Raw genomic sequence first — 18,059 nt, forward strand, 5'->3', positions numbered from 1 at the left:
GCCAAAACAGCCTTCACTCTTCTGGGAAAGCTTTCACTCTTATTCTAACATTGTTGCCGGGACTTCCATTCAGCCACAAGAGCTTTAGTGAGGTCGGATACTGATGTTTGGCTCGCAGTTGGATTTCCAATTCATCCCAAATATGTTCGATGGGGTTGAGGTCAGGGCTCTGTGCAGCCCAGTCAAGTTCTTCCACATCTATCTCGACAAACCATTTCAGTATAGACCTCGCTTTGTGCATGGGGGCATGGTCATTCTGAAACAGGAAAGGGCCGTTTCCAAACTGTTGTCACAAAGTTGGAAGCACAAAATAGTCTAGAGTGTCTTTATAGGATGTAGCGTTAAGATCTTCCTTCACTGGAACTAAGAGGCCTAGCCCAATCCATGAAAACAGCCCCAGACCATTATTCCTCCTCTACCAAACTTTACAGTTGGCACTATGCATTCGGGCATGTAGCATTCTCCTGGCATCCGCCAAACCCAGATTCGTCCTGTCGGACTGCCAAATGGTGAAGCGTGATTCATCACTACAGAGAACGCGTTTTCACTGCTCCAGAGTTAGCTCCTGATGAACAATTGTTGTGCTGACGTTGCTTCCAGAGGCAGTTGGAACAGTTCTTTTGCTGACTTTGCTTCCAGAAGCAGTTTGGAACTCGATAGTGAGAGTTGCAACCGAGGACAGACGATATTTACGCGCTTCAGCACTCGCCATTCCCGTTCTGTGAACTTGTGTGGCCTTCCACTTCGGGGCTGAGACGTTGCTCCTAGACATTTCCAATTCACATTAACAGCACTTACACTTGCAGCTCTAGCAGGGCAGAAATGTTATGAACTGACATGTTGGAAAGGTGGCATCCTATGATGGTGCCACGTTGAAAGTCACTGAGCTCATCAGTAAGGTCATTCCACTTCCAATGTTTGTCTATGGAGATTGCATGGCTGTGTGCTGATTTTATAGCCAAATCCACTAATTTGAAGGGGTGTCCACATACTTTTGTATATATAGCGTATGTAATGTAGAGTTTAATTGTAATGATAACATTCGCCTAGGAACTCACTTGACGAAGGCCACAGGACTGAAAATGAACGAATTCAACATTGGTCACTGTCACTAACAAATACAGTTGCGTGGAAATGCTTCAAGTCACTCGAAAAGGCACTGGTAAATAATATTGGAGGCTGGCTAAGTGGGGGAGTTAATCGAAATGTTCATGCTGATGCAACTCAAATCTGGACCCCTGCAGGGTCACAGTGACTCTTTCGGTTTGAGTAATGACTACAAAATCACTTTAAGTAACTGTACTCATATATTAAGTTTAACAGGTTTCCTCAAAAGTTTTGAGTAATAACAGCACATTGGACTTTACAGCGTGCCGGGGCAAATGCCAGCTCTCCACACGTTTTCCAGCAGCCCTACCTGTATATCTTTACTGTCCCTCCCTACCACTCTGTGTAGTAGGAGTTGGTCAGTGCTGCTCTCAAACGACGTTGACAGGGGGAAATACGGATTTACCCGGCTTCACCTTTACTGCCCCGCGTAATACTCTGGCTGAAACAGAGAGAAAGAGAGAGCCTCTGAATTTTAACAAGTAAGTTCGGTATATGCATGTGCATTGCGCAGCAGTGTCTCAATGTTCGATCATCATGCTCGGCAACAGAAAGATACGAGTTACTAACTCCTACAGTAGTTACCACGAAATCTCCCCATTTCAAGTGTAGGCGAGAGACAGGGGCAGGCGAGGGCTGGTGTGCTTGTGTGAGAATGCGTTCTAGTGTCAGTCGCCGTCTATGACAGCCTGAATAGGATTTGTGTGCTTTTGGAGCCAACATGGTAAGACATTATTTCATGTTTGATATGAGCGTTGTAATATTTGGTTTATGTAAGGGAATAATGTGAAAACGGTAGTTCATGTGTTAGTTATTTGAATGTTCGTACTCTACATCCTTTGTAATGTATTGCTGTGTCGTGTGTGAATCTATGCGCCAGGTATTTCCTTTCAAATAAAACTACTATGCAGTGTAATCATTGCAGTATTGGGGATGCCAGTAATAAACAATTATAACGTGATAATAATTTGGACTATATTTCATCCATTGACAATGCGTCATCGTAGAGCAGCCTAAAGTAGACCGTTCCGTTAATCTCTTGAAAGTTACGTTTTAAAGCACATTGATTGCATGAGCATTCACATTGGATTATGCAAGTGATATCCTATTCGTGTCAGTGCTTTACTGTAAACTGCAGCTGCAGGAAAAACTTTACTTCCAGTCGCTTTCAGCAGTTCATGTCTCCCTGAGTCAAATGCTCTGTGTTTATGTTTTATGCACGGGGAGAAGAATCCTAAAATCACACATTTCTCCACGGAATCACCACACTATAGCGCCTTCACGTGCATGGGTCAGGTCTCTCACGCATTGACGCACGTACAGTACACACTAAATACAAATGCGAGCCAAATAAGGGTTATTTGGCTTGTAACCATAGCGGATCCTTTTTTGGTTCTATGTGGAACCTGTATGGCAGTAGCGATGCATGGGTAAAATAACTTGGGAAGCCAAGCCAGAAACAAAAGCCATATTATAACCTATGTGTTGTGATAATTGCGTTGTTTGCTCTATAACCCGTTAGTTCTATGCCTTGCGACCATGACATGTAGTTCTAAGGTCAAGACAATAACAAGACACAGTGGGATAATATTATTTCAACCACACGTTTGTTTCATCACAAAACCTGAGATCAACCTCAGTCTGGTGAAGTCCACAATGTAACAAACAATTACATGACCTACAGCATGGTCAAGCAAGTTCATGTTTCTGACATTTTTGGACTACTTAACTAGGCTTATTGATTTAGGACAATGGAGAGTTACCGCAAGTCGCAAAGAAAACACGAGCTGCCTCTACTATTCCAACACCTTTTCAACTTCAACATTTCAACATCATCAAATCACCTATGAATAGTCTAAAACAGTGACAACTAAAAGATACCAAAAAACGATTTAGTTCAATCAATAACTAAGGCTAAATATGATGTGGCTTTCCATGGTTCATATTTCCCTGTGTGTGTGTATGTGTGTGTGTGTGTGTGTGCATGCATGCATGCATTAGTGCATGTAGAAAAAACATGGTGACTTACCAAACTGCCATCCTGCTCTCTTTCATGTAGACGAAACGTCTATGACTGTCATACAGTACAGACTTTTATTTGTTGTCTTAGGCAATTTTAGCTAGCGAGCTAGCCACCTGAGGACAACAACACAACGAGATGCAACAATTCAAGTTGTTCCTGTCAATAACATGTTGCTCTCGATGTGATGTGATTGGAGTGAAGCCAAATCCAAACTGGATTCCCTTGACACTTTGTTTTGGTGCGCCAGGACCATTCACAGTTGAGCTCACTCAGTTTTGCTCAACGCTGAGTGGCTATTATTTTGTACTTTTTTTTATCAAGGGAGGCCAAATGCTCTATGGCTTCCCTTGCATTCAATGCTATGGACGGCAACAATGTCATACTCTTTTTGACCAGACAGCATCATATAGATTGCCTATACATACAAGGACACTTGGATGCTTTCTCCGGTGAGATACATTCAGCCTCTTGCGAATTGAAGGAAAACTAAGAAACACAGAGAAACGAAAGAAACACATTTTTTATTATCTTCTTATTTTGATACATTTTTGGGCTAAGCCTGGCTTCCCTTGGCGTCCATGAATACACACCACTGCTGTATGGTGCTATAAATCAGGGTTTCCCAAACTCTTAACAGTTTCCTAAGGTTCTATAAAGAACCATAAACAAGGTTATATATATAGCAACAAAAATGGTTCCGCTATGATATATTTTTACCAGATTTGGAAAATAACATGTACTTGGTTTTACCTGAATTAAGTACCAATTTCAGTTAAACAAAGGCTTTCTGCAGGGCAATAAAAGGCTTTTTTTTTTTTTTTTTACAGAAAAACAAATATTGTTAATGTAAATACTAAAAAGAACCAGATCAAGAATCGATCTCTGTGGGACACCCTTTGTTATGCCCAGAAAACCTGATGGTATGGTTATTTGGGATGGTTATAGTTTTGCTCTAATACAGTGGCCTGAAACACATCAGGCCTGCAAGTCACATTACGCTGTCTTGCAAAGTGGTGAGTAATTCCTATTATAATCCAGCCAGAATGGGGATACCCAACATCTGGAATTTCTATTCACCTGTCACCTGCATTGAGAATGACTGCCAGGATTGGGAAGACAAAGACATGAAACTACCTTAAACATGTAAACTGGAACAACGGGTGCAATAAGTCCAAGTAACAGATTGGATAGTTTAGAAAAATGTACACTACCGGTCAAAAGTTTTAGAACACCCACTCATTCAAGTGTTTTTCTTTATTTTTACTATTTTCCATGTTGTAGGATAATAGTGAAGACATTGAAACAATGAAATAACACATATGGAATCATATAGTAACCCAAAGTGTTAAACAAATCAAAATATATTTTATATTTGAGATTCTTCAAAGTAGCCACCCTTTGCCTTGATGACAGCTTTGCACACTCTTGGCATTCTCTCAACCATGCTATTCCAACAGTCTTGAAAGAGTTCTCACATATGCTGAGCACTTGTTGGCTGCTTTTCCTTCACTCTGCGGTCCAAATCATCCCAACCATCTCAATTTGGTTGAGGTCGGGGGATTGTGGAGGCCAGGTCATCTGATGCAGCACTCCATCACTCTCCTTCTTGGTAAAATAGACCATACACAGCCTGGAGGTGTGTTGGGTCATTGTCCTGTTGAAAAACAAATGATAGTCCCACTAAGCCCAAACCAGATTGGATGGCGTATTGCTGCAGAATGCTGTGGTATCCATGCTGGTTAAGTGTGCCGTGAATTCAAAATAAATCACAGACAGAAAGCACCCCCACGCCATAACACCTCCTCTTCCATGCTTTACGGTGGGAAATACACATGAGGAGATCATCCGTTCACCCACACTGCATCTCACAAAGACACAGCGATTGGAACCAAAAATCTCCAATTGGACTCCAGACCAAAGGATAGATTTCCACCGGTCTAATGTCCATTGCTTGTGTTTCTTGAACCAAGCAAGTCTCTTCTTCTTATTGGTGTCCTTTAGTGGTGGTTTCTTTGCAGCAATTCGACCATGAAGGCCTGATTCACACAGTCTCCTCTGAACAGTTGATGTTGAGATGTGTCTGTTACTTGAACTCTGTGAAGCATATATATAGATCAAGGGTCAGTGTCAATACCATATTTAGAATGTGCAGGGATACTGGACTGGCAGGGGTAGATATGTATAGGGGTAAGGTGACTAGTCATCAGGATATATGATAAACAGAGTAGCAGCAGCATATAGGATGATTGTATGGGACTGTGGGTGTGAGTCAGTTTGTATGTTTGTGTGTATTATGTGTGTGTGAGCAAACTAAGTGTGTGTGAGTGCACAGTGCTTTCAAAAGATATTCATACCCCTTGACTTATTTCACATTTTGTTGTGTTACAGCCTGAATTCAAAATAGATTACATAAATACAACATCTCACCCATCTACACACAACATCCCATAATGACAAAGTGAATACATGTTTTTAATATTTTTTTCAAATGTATTGAAAATTAAATACAGAAATATCTTATTAACATAAGTATTCACACCCCTGAGTCAATACTTTATAGAAGCACCTTTGGCAGCGATTACATATGAGACTCTTTCTGGGAAAGTCTCTTAGAGCTTTCCACACCTGGATTGTACAACATTTAACCATTATTATTTGGAAAAGTCTTCAAGCTCTATCAATTTTCAGGTCTTGCCATAGACATTCAAGTAGATGTTCAAGTCAAAACTGTAACTCGGCTACTCAGGAACATGCACTGTCTTCTTGGTAAGCAAATCCAGTGTAGATTTGGTCTTGTGTTTTAGGTTATTGACATGCTGAAAAGTGAATTAATCTCCCAGTGTCGGTTGAAAACAGACTGAACCAGGTTTTCCTCTAAGATTTTGACTTAGCTCCATTCTGTTTTATTTTTGAAATGTTTTATTTTTACTCCCCAGTCCTTAACAACTACAAGTATTCCCATAACAAGATGCAACCACCACTATGCTTGAAAATATGGAGAGTGGAACTCAGTAATCTAATTTAATTACTTTGCTACATTCTTTCCAGTATTACTTTAGTGCAATCAGGACAAAAAGTTTATTAATTTGCTACATTCTTTCCAGTATTACTTCAGTGCAATCAGGACAAAAAGTTAATTGCTTTGCTACATTCTTTCCAGTATTTCTTTAGTGCCTTGTTGCAAACAGGATACATGTTTTGGAAAATGTGTGTTCTTTTCAGGCGTCATTCTTTTCACTCTGTCAATTAGGCTAGAATTGTGGAATAACTACAATGTTGTTGATCTATTGTCAGTTTTCTCTTATCAAAGCCATTATCCCTTTGACACGTACCAACAAATGGGTGTGATCATTCTACAGTTGTCCCTGCAACGTACGCTCAAACAGATGTGATTAGAATGCTTATTTGAAACGGCCAGTTTCGATTGACGCAACAGTCAGCGTTTGAGCTGGCCAAACTGTTTTTCCACAGAAACATTTTGTTCAAACACAGTCCTTACAAAGTTATGTCTTGAATGTGACCAGTTCAGTTTTGGATGCAATGTACAGACATTCACAAAAGTAATGTTGATTTTGTAGTCAATTAACCATTTCTTTATGGATTTGAATGGGTGCTTGGGGTTATTGTCTCGCTGGAAGATCCACTTGCAGCCCAGTTTCAGCCTGCTGGCAGAGGCAACCAGGTTTTTGGCTAAACTATCCCGGTACTGGGTAAAGTTCATGATGCCGTTCAGTGGTGTAGTGGTCCTGGAAAAGTGGGTATACCCTAATTTAGCCCAAAAAGTCCCAAACAATTCTTCCCGGCGAAGGAAAGGCACCTTGTGTGAAAAATGCTATGACAAGCTGTGACATACACTCTGAATGACCTAAAATGATAAATCCCATATTGGTCTTTCACAGTCAGCCCAACCCAAGCTATACTTTGCAAGTAGGCTAATAGTCGACCTACTATTGAAATAGATGAATGAAGCTGTCAACTGAGTCATTATTTTTGGGGGGGTTTCGCTCTCAAAGTCACTTTTTTTTTTTAAAAGCAACAAAATGTAATATTTGAAGTCCTCAACAATGCTTAAACTACATCAGGAGACCAATACATGTATGTTTTTGAGTTTATTTACCCTTTTATTGAACTGTGTAGGCACTGTTGTTTGGTTAGCAGTGTTTCTGTAGCACACATAAGATGGAGTTACAAAACAAATGGCCACTGGATTGATGCAAATAATCATGATATCATTCTGTCAGGTAAGCATAGGCTACTTTGTAGCTAGTTAACATTTATTGAGAAGGAATTTGAGAAAGTCTTTCCAACAACCAGAAGACAGTAAGGTCTATTATTAGCATTGCTATATCATTCCGGTTCCTTAAGGGACGGACACAATTTACAGAATGGTTAGCCATAGGAAAATGGGGGAGGGTCATGCTTTTTCAATTTTAGAGAAGGTGAGGGTTTAGTATTTTTTAAATATAGTCCATGGGAGGGTCACATAATTCGTAACTGATGAAATTCCAATATTTCTCAGTATTTTGTAATTAGTTGCTTATTCGGCTATATATCTATAGGCTACGAAGTGCATGCCCAGAGAAGCACAGAGCAAAGTTATATTTCTAAGATAGCTGCTGGGATGGTGTAAATAAAACTAGGCTGCATTACACACTGTAATGTATATTCCAACCCTGATCCCCGGCCTGCTCTGCTCTTGCTGATTAGGAGGAGGGTCAGAGGTTTCTTCAGAATTGTTTTATTTATTAGGTCTTGCGTGTAACCTATGTTCAATTCAGTTTGAGAAGGAGAGTGCGAAGATGAGGAGAACCGGAGGTCAACTTTGAAAGCTTGCTACTACTATAATTTGTTTTATTAAAAACAATAATGTTTCTTGCCCATGATTTATTTATCACAGTTATTTGTCTCACAATAATCCAGATTTGAGTAATTTACATTGTGGTGCTGAAACTTGAAACAGCAGCCGCGGTACAATCAGTCAGAAATGAACAGCTCATGGTCCTGAAAGTAGGCAAATTTGAGTAGGCATAACTCTTCATTTTATTTAGATTTTACTAACAACAAACAGGGCTTTGTAATGAAGCCTATTTTTTCCTATTTAAGAAATAAGAAGTACGCCTACCTATTTGACAGATGCAATTTGGCTATAGGCTGCTATATCCATAGATTTGTTGGTCATTTCCTCCACCCACCATGCACTCTTTAAATAGCCTACCTCCATGTCAGTGAAGGGCTGTTTGTTAAGTTAAAACCAAAATTCAAATTGAGGGGGAATGAGAGGGTATGCAATAGGCCTACCTTTTATTAATGAAAATGGGCATACCCCTTGTTAGCATAAGATTTTGAAGAGAAAAATAAATCTGATTATATAAAGTGATCTATAACAGCGCTTTGGTCCACAATGCTTTATGCAAAAAACAAGCTGTAAAATACTCGGGAAAGATGTAACTCCGATGCATATGGGGATATCATTGTTTCGTTTCTTTGACATTCAGAGGCTGACTTTGATTGGGAAGTAATATAATTCTGTCACCTTCAATTGATTAAGCTATTCACTTTCTGTACAGTAGAAGATGTTAAACCCAGACAGCTTTTTTGGAAGGACTTGTGAACCTTTTCTTGTGTGAGTTAAGCCATGGAAGACCGGCCTGGCGGCCGTGTGCGGCCCGCGACCTGATTCAATACGGCCCGCGGAATCATGCTCAGATCACATAAAGAATTTGTGATAGTAAAGTTTTGAAAAACATATTTGTTATTCAAATTCGAGGCCCAATTAATACTGGCCTTTGTGTAATGATTTAACTCCATCCGCTTGTGGGACATTTATTTTGAAGGCACATGTAAATAACAACTGCACAAGGACAGACAGTGACTTTCAGGCTGACACACACGTCACAGTTACAAATAGTAGCTAGCTAGAAATTGTGCAAAAATCTGTTTTTCAAAGATTTGAAAGAAATTAAAGTAGACAATGAATGTAGGTTGTTCCAGCAAGAGTGGACATGGATATATTTCTTTATTGAAGTATCAGGGCTTGCCTTCATCGTGGACATCATGGCCCTCATGAATGAACTAAATTCCAAATGACACGGTCCTCTAATTCTCAGAGTAAGAAACTCTACGGACACTATGAAAGCTTAACCAAGTTTATTCTTCCCAGAGGTTCAATACAGCTGCATTAGACAAAAACATTTTAACAGAAGCACTGATATTTAACCGTTTCTCATAGGCTGTCTCCTCCTACTCATCTGTACAAACATCGATCTTTACTGCTATGCAGGACACTAGTGATACGGGTCATAAACTTATTTCTCCCTTAAGGTGACTTGACCTGACCTCAACCCCCTCCATCAGTAATCCATGGCTCTATTCCCTTATCAATGCCTGCCACATGTAATCGCTTCCCTGCACTCAACACATTCCAAGCTTAATTGCACACACTATATACCTTCCTCCCATAACCATTAACTTCTGGTGTAGACCCTCTGAACCTCAGCACTCCATCAGTGACATTAATAAATATATTTTCATATTCTCAGAACCAAACAAAGGGAAGGGCCTTTTTGCACATCAGATGTACAGCCTTGTCAAAGCCTTCAAGGGAAAATTACTCCTCGTGACCCGCCAAGTAGAAGCCAACAATCTCACCCACCTTCAGACACTACTAGTCTGTTTCCTATGAAATGACCAGCGGGAGAAGTATAAATCGCAGCTGCGTGCTTTGAACAGTGAGTTTTCTCATCGTTTTGAGGATTTCAAAGTGTTGGAAAATGACATGCTGTTGGTTTCTTCTCCTTTCACCTTCAATGTGGATAATGCTCCCACTGACCTGCAACTTGAGCTTATCGATCTTCAGTCTGATGCAGTGATTGGAGAACTATTCAAAACAATGCCACTAACGAGGTTCTATGCATCTCTCGATGAACAAAACTTTCCAAAGATTAGAAGTCATGCTGAGAAGATGTTTGTACTGTTTGGGTCAATCTATGTATGTGAACAGACATTTTCAGTGATGACATAACAAGTCAAGGCACAGATCCTCTTACTGACTCTCCCCTCTCAACAATCCTGCGCATAGGGACATCAGCAACTATACCTGACTTCACTGCTCTAGTCAATGCCCATCAGAGAGTTCACACCTCACACTGATTGAGTAGTTCAAATGTAATGTTGAGCTCTCTCTCTTTCTTATGTTTTTGTGTATACCCGTTAGTTCTGTCCGTGGTGCTGAATGCAGGGTGTACAGTACTTTTCCCTCCGTGTAGTTCATTGCATGTTTAAAAATGAAAATACCTACCAAAAGGAGAACATGGATGTGGTTTATTTCTGTGCTTGTTAAACAAGTAAAATAAGGTGGATATCTGGATGTGATTTACAGTAGATATATCTGTCAACACAGTCATACACATGTATAATCCTGTAATATGATTCTGGCCCACGATGGGAAAAATATATTCTAATGTGGCCTTCCATGGAAAATAATTACACAGGCCTGGTCTAAGCCCTAAACTCAGGGTGGGGGTGGAAATGTTTTAAAAAGGCCCAGCGTTGTCCGGGTTTGGCCGGGGTAGGCCGTCATTGTAAATAAGAATTTGTTCTTAACCCACCTGCTGTGTTCCGGTCGAATTGCACCGAAGTTTTCTCTCTGAAAGATGTAGTTAATTTCATCTGATTGTCATAAGGTTCCATGATTTTGTCCACATCTGAAAACACTAAATACATTTTGATGATTTTCATTACATTTTGGGTGTTTTCTTTAACTTTTGTACACCTGTGGTGTTCCCAGTCAAAAATGACTGTCCTTTATCTTATCTTAATATTTTATTTTGATTGGCCAGTCTGAGATTTGGCTTTTTCTTTGCAACTCTGCCTAGAAGGCTAGCATCCCAGGAGTCGCCTCTTCACTGTTGACGTTGAAACTGGTGTTTTGCTGGTACTATTTAATGAAGCTGCCAGTTGAGGACTTGTCCTCTTGCTCAGTTGTGCACGGGGGCCTCCAACTCCTTTTTCTATTCTGGTTAGAGACAGTTTGCTCTGTTCTGTGAAGGGAGTAGTACACAGCGCTGTACGAGATCTTTAGTTTCTTGGCAATTTCCTGCATGGAATAGCCTTAATTTCTCAGAATAAGAATAGACTGATGAGTTTCAGAAGAAAGGTCTTTGTTTCTGGCCATTTTGAGCCTGTAATCGAATCCACAAATGCTGAAGCTCCAGCTACTCAACATGTCTGAAGGCCAGTTTTATTGCTTCTTTAATCAGAACAACAGTTTTCAGCTGTGCTAACAATTGAAAAGGGGTTTTCTAATGATCAATTAGCCTTTTAAAATCATACACTTGGATTAGCTAACACATTAGTAATTTACAACATTAACAAAGTCTACACTGTATTCCTGATCAATTTTATCTTATTTTAATGGACCAAAAAATTAGCTTTTCTTTAAAAAACAAGGACATTTCTAAGTGACCCCAAACTTTTGAAAGGTAGTGTACATAGTATGTATAAGCTGGAAGTGGAAGCCTAAGTGATGTTGTTCATTAGTTTACTCCAATTAAGGGAGAGGTGGTTGGGTTTGCAGGAAATAATAAAGGAAAATGTATTTTAAAAATGTGTGTGTGTGTGTGTGTGTGTGTGTGTGTGTGTGTATATACCTGAACTCAGCAAAATATTAAACGTCCTGTCACTGTCAACTGCGTTTATTTTCAGCAAACTTAACATGTATAATTATTTGTATGAACATAAAAAGATTCAACAACTGAGACAAAAACTGAACAAGTTCCACAGACATGTGACTAACAGAAATGGAATAATGTGTCCCTGAACAAAGAGGGGTCAAAATCAAAAGTAACAATCAGTGTCTGGTGTGGCCACCAGCTGCATTAAGTACTGCAGTGCATCTCTTCCTCATGGACTGCACCAGATTTGCCAGTTCTTGCTGTGAGATGTTACTCCACTCTTCCACCAAGGCACCTGCAAGTCCCCGGACATTTCTGGGGGGAATGGCCCTAGCCCTCACCCTCCGATCCAACAAGTCCCAGACGTGCTCAATGGGATTGAGATCCGGGCTCTTCGCTGGCTATGGCAGAACACTGACATTCCTGTCTTGCAGGAAATCATGCACAGAACGAGCTGGTGTCTGGTGGCATTGTCTTGCTGGAAGGTCATGTCAGGATGAGCCTGCAGGAAGGGTACCACATGAGGGAGGAGGATGTCTTCCCTGTAACGCACAGCGTTGAGATTGCCTGCAATGACAACAAGCTAAGTCCGATGATGCTGTGACACACTGCCCCAGACCATGACGGACCCTCCACCTCCAAATCGATCCCGCTCCAGAGTACAGGCCTCGGTGTAACGCTCATTCCTCCGACGATAAATGCGAGTCCGACGATCACCCCTGGTGAGACAAAACCGCAACTCGTCAGTGAAGAGCACTTTTTGCCAGTCCTGTCTGGTCTAGCGACGGTGGGTTTGTGCCCTTAGGCGACGTTGTTGCCGGTGATGTCTGGTGAGGACCTGCCTTACAATAGGCCTACAAGCCCTCAGTCCAGCCTCTCTCAGCCTATTGCGGACAGTCTGAGCACTGATGGAGGTATTGTGCGTTCCTGGTGTAACTCGGGCAGTTGTTGTTGCCATCCTGTACCTGTCCTGCAGGTGTGATGTTCGGATGTACCGATCCTGTGCAGGTGTTGTTACACGTGGTCTGGCACTGCGAGGATGATCAGCTTTCCGTCCTGTCTCCATGTAGCGCTGTCTGAGGCGTCTCACAGTATGGATATTGCAATTTATTGCCCAGTCCTCATGCCTCCTTGCAGCATGCCTAAGGCACGTTCACGCAGATGAGCAGGGACCCTGGGCATCTTTCTTTTGGTGTTTTTTAGAGTCAGTAGAAAGGCCTCTTTAGTGTCCTAAGTTTTCATAACTGTGACCTTAATTGCCTACAATCTGTAAGCTGTTAGTATCTTAACGACCATTCCACAGGTGCATGTTCATTAATTGTTTATGGTTCATTGAACAAGCATGGGAAACAGTGTTTATACCCTTTACAATGAAGATCTGTGAAGTTATTTGTATTTTTATGAATTATCTTTGAAAGACAGGGTCCTGAAAAGGAGACCTTTCTTTTTTTGCTGAGTTTATACATAACTTATAACTTTTCTCACAACTCTGGTATATGAAGATGTCTTAGCCGTGTCTGAATCCTGGCTTAGGAAAACCACCAAAAACCCTGAAATTTCCATCCCTAACTATAACATTTTCCGCCAAGATAGAACTTCCAAAGGGGGCGGTCTTGCAATCTACTGCAAAGATAGCCTGCAGAGTTCTGTCTTACCATCCAGGTCCGTACCCAAACAATTCGAGCTTGTACTTCTAAAAATTCACCTTTCCAGAAACAAGTCTCTCACTGTTGCCGCTTGCTATAGACCACACTCTGCCCCCAGCTGTGCCCTCGCCACCATATGTGAATTGATTGCCCCCCATCTATCTTCTGAGTTTGTGCTACTAGGTGATCTAAACTGGGACATGTTTAACACCCCGGCCTATCCTGCAATCTAAGCTTGATGCCCTCAATCTCACACAAACTATCAATGACCCTACCAGGTACAACCCCAAATCCGTAAACACGGGCACCCTCATAGATATCATCCTAAAAAACTCGCCCTCCAAATACACCTCTGCTGTTTTCAATCAAGATCTCAGCGATCACTGCCTCATTGCCTGCATCCGTAATGGGTCTGCGATCAAACGACCACCCCTCATCACTGTCAAACGCTCCCTAAAACACTTCTGCGAGCAGGCATTTCTAATCGGTGACCCGATCCTGTAGGTTCATGCTATACAACATTCGCAGAGTACGACCCTGCCTCACACCGGAAGCGGCACAGGTCCTAATCCAGGCACTTGTCATCTCCTGTCTGGATTACTGCAACTCCCTGTTGGTGGGGCTCCCTGCCTGTGCCATTAAACCCCTACAACTCATCCAGAACGCCGCAGCCCGTCTGGTGTTCAACCTTCCCAAGTTCTCTCACGTCACCCCGCTCCTCCGCACACTCCACTGGCTTCCAGTTGAAGCTCGCATCTGCTACAAGACCATGGTGCTTGCCTACGGAGCTGTGAGGGGAACGGCACCTCCGTACCTTCAGGCTCTGATCAGGCCCTACACCCAAACAAGGGCACTGCGTTCATCCACCTCTGGCCTGCTGGCCCCCCTACCTCTGCGGAAGCACAGTTCCTGCTCAGCCCAGTCAAAACTGTTCACTGCTCTGGCACCCCAATGGTGGAACAAGCTCCCTCACGACGCCAGGACAGCGGAGTCAATCACCACCTTCCGTAGACACCTGAAACCCCACCTCTTTAAGGAATACCTGGGATAGGATAAAGTAATCCTTCTAACTCCCCCCCCCAAAAAAGATATAGATGTACTATTGTAAAATGGTTGTTCCACTGGATATCATCAGGTGAATGCACCAATTTGTAAGTCGCTCTGGATAAGAGTGTCTGCTAAATGACGTAAATGTAAATGTAATTGACCTGGCCGGGGTATCCTGGAATGACATTGACCTCATCCCGTCAGTAGAGGATGCCTGGTTATTCTATAAAAGTGCCTTCCTCACCATCTTAAATAAGCATGCCCCATTAAAAAAATGTAGAACTAGGAATAGATATAGTCCTTGGTTCACTCCCGACCTGTCTGCCCTTCACCAGCACAAAAACATCCTGTGGCGTTCTGCATTAGCATCGAATAGCCCCCGTGATATGCAACTTTTCAAGGAAGTTAGGAACAAATATACACAGACAGTTTGAAAAAGCTAGCTTTAGCTTTCCTAACAAAAATGTGTTAGGAAAGGGGAACGGCACCTCCGTACCTCTACGGCTGGCCATGCTTTCCACCTGGCTACCCCTACCCCGGTCAACTGCCCGGCACCCTCCATAGCAACTCGCCCAAGCCCTCACCATTTCTCCTTCACCCAAATCCAGATAGCTGATGTTCTGAAAGAGCTGCAAAATCTGGACCCCTACAAATCAGCCGGGCTAGACAATCTGGACCCTCTCTTTCAAAAATGATCTGCCGAAATTGTTGCAACCCCTATTACTAGCCTGTTCAACCTCTCTTTCGTATCGTCTGAGATTCCCGAACATTGGAAAGCTGCCGCAGTCATCAAAGGGGGTGACACTCTAGACCCAAACTGCTCCAGACCTATATCTATCCTACCCTGTCTTTCTAAGGTCTTCGAAAGCCAAGTTAACAAACAGATTACCGACCATTTTGAATCCCACCGTACCTTCTCCACTATGCAATCTGGTTTAAGAGCTGGTTGTGGGTGCACCTCAGCCACGGTCAAGGTCCTAAACAACATCATAAGCACCATCGATAAGAGACATTACTGTGCAGCCGTAACATCGACCTGGCCAAGTCGACTCTGTCAATCACCACATTCTTATTGGCAGACTCGACAGCCTTGGTTTCTCAAATGATTGCCTCACCTGGTTTGCCAAATACTTATCTGATAGAGTTCAGTGTGTCAAATCGGAGGGCCTGTTGTCCGGAGGGCCTGTTGTCCGTCAATTCTCGGGCCGGCTCTCTTCTCTGTATACATCAATGATGTCGTTCTTGCTACTGGTGATTCTCTGATCCACCTCTACGTAGATGACACCATTCTGTATACTTCTGGCCCCTCTTTGGACACTGTGTTAACTAAGCTCCAGGCGAGCTTCAATGCCTTTCAACTCTCCTTCCGCGGCCTCCAACTGCTCTTAAATGCAAGTAAAACTAAATGCATGCTATTCAATCGATCACTGCCCGCACCTGCCCGCCCGTCCAGCATCACTACTCTGGACGGCTCTGACTTAGAATACGTGGACAACTACAAATACCTAGGTGTCTGGTTAGACTGTAAACTCTCCTTCCAGACTCACATTAAGCATCTCCAATCCAAAATTAAATCTAGAATCGGCTTCCTATATCGCAACCAAGCATCCTTCACTCATGCTGCCAAACATACCCTCGTAAAACCGACCATCCTACTGATCCTCGACTTCGGCGATCTATAAAATAGCCTCCAACACTCTACTCAACAAATTGGATGCAGTCTATCACAGTGCCATCTGTTTTGTCACCAAAGCCCCATACACTACCCTCCACTGCGACTTGTATGCTCTCGTTGGCTGGCCCTCGCTTCATATTCGTCGCCAAACCCACTGGCTCCAGGTCATCTATAAGTTATTGCTAGGTAAAGTGCGGGGGCCTTATCTCAGCTCACTGGTCACCATAGCAGCACCCACCCGTAGCACACGCTCCAGCAGGAGCCTTTCCTTCCAGTTCTCTGCTGCCACTGACTGGAACGAACTGCAAAAATCACTGAAGCTGGAGACTCATATCTCCCTCACTAGCTTTAAGCACCAGCTGTCAGAGCAGCTCACAGATCACTGCACCTGTACATAGCCCACCTGTAAACAGCCCATCTATCTACCTCATCCCCATACTGTATTTATTTATTTATCTTGCTCCTTTGCACCCCAGTATCTCTACTTGCACATTCATCTTCTGCACATCTACCATTCCAGTGTTTAATTGCTATATTGTAATTACTTCGCCACTAGGGCCTTTTTATTTCCTTAACTCCCATATCTTACCTCATTTGCACTTGTATATAGACTTTTTGTTTTCTTTTTTCTACTGTATTATTGACTGTATGTTTTCTTTATTCCATGTGTAACTCTGTGTTGTTGTATGTGTCGAATTGCTATGCTTTATCTTGGCCAGGTCGCAGTTGCAAATGAGAACTTGTTCTCAACTAGCCTACCTGGTTAAATAAAGGTGAAATACAAATAATGTAAAAAATATTTTTGGAGGCCTTGCTCACAATTCATTCTGTGGCAGCACAATGCCCAAACAATATACTGTATGTGAGACTCTTGATCATATCTTTGACCATGACACTGGTCAGGAGGAGAGAGTCCTTGTTAAACTTTGACACAAAGTTAATGTAATGTATGTATAATGTATGTATTATTATAGATTTCTAATCAGCTATAATGGGGCGGTCATTTTGGACCGGGAACATAATAATAAAAATAAAAGCACTCCACCAAATCAGGCCGTTATGGTAGAGTGGCCAGACGGAAGCCACTCCTCAGTAAAAAGGCACATGACAGCCCGCTTGGATTTTGCCAAAAGGCACCTAAAGGACTCTCAGACCATGAGAAACAAGATTCTCTGGTCTGATGAAACCAAGATTGAACTCTTTGGCCTGAATGCCAAGTGTCATGTCTGGAGGAAACCTGGCACCATCCCTACGGTGAATCATGGTGGTGGCAGCATCATGCTGTGGGGATGTTTTTTAGCAGCAAGGACTGGAAGACTAGTCAGGATCGAGGGAAAGATGAACGGAGCAAAGTGCATAGAGATCCATGATGAAAACTTGCTCCAGAACGCTCAGGACCTCAGACAGGGAAGATTCACGTTCCAACAGGACAACAACCCTAAGCACACAGCCAAGACAATGCTGTAGTGGCTTCGGGACAAGGCTCTGAATGTCCTTGAGTGGCCCAGCCAGAGCTTGGACTTGAACCCGATCTAACATCTCTGGAGAGACCTGAAAATAGCTGAGCAGTAAAGCTCCCCATCCAACCTGACAGAGCTTGAGAGGATCTGCAGAGAAGAATGGGAGAAATGTCCCAGATACAGGTGTGGGAAGCTTGTAGTGTCATACCCACGAAGGCTCGAGGCTGTAATCGCTGCCAAGGTGCTTCAACAAAGTACTGAGTGAAGGGTCTGAATACTTATTTCAATGTCAAATTTCACTTTGTATTTATCACAAAAATTCTAACAACCTGTTTTTGGATTGTCATTATGGGGTATTGTGTGTTGACTGATGAGGAAAAAAAAACAATTTAATCCATTTTAGAATAAGGCTGTAATGTAACAAAAATA

At 42.4% G+C, this 18,059-nt stretch overlaps 1 protein-coding gene across 1 annotated transcript in view; it reads left to right on the forward strand.

Moving 5' to 3' along the window:
- Window positions 1-1,509: 1,509 nt before the first annotated feature.
- LOC106607182 (protocadherin-15) overlaps window positions 1,510-18,059 on the forward strand; it is a 371,077-nt gene continuing 354,527 nt past the window's right edge. The window contains exon 1 of the mRNA XM_045720950.1: window positions 1,510-1,831. The gene's annotated coding sequence lies outside the window, so the exon portion shown is untranslated. The remainder of the gene's footprint in view (window positions 1,832-18,059) is intronic.

The sequence above is a fragment of the Salmo salar genome, chromosome ssa01 (genome assembly GCF_905237065.1).
Source record: "Salmo salar chromosome ssa01, Ssal_v3.1, whole genome shotgun sequence".
NCBI classification, from domain to species: Eukaryota; Metazoa; Chordata; class Actinopteri; order Salmoniformes; family Salmonidae; genus Salmo; species Salmo salar.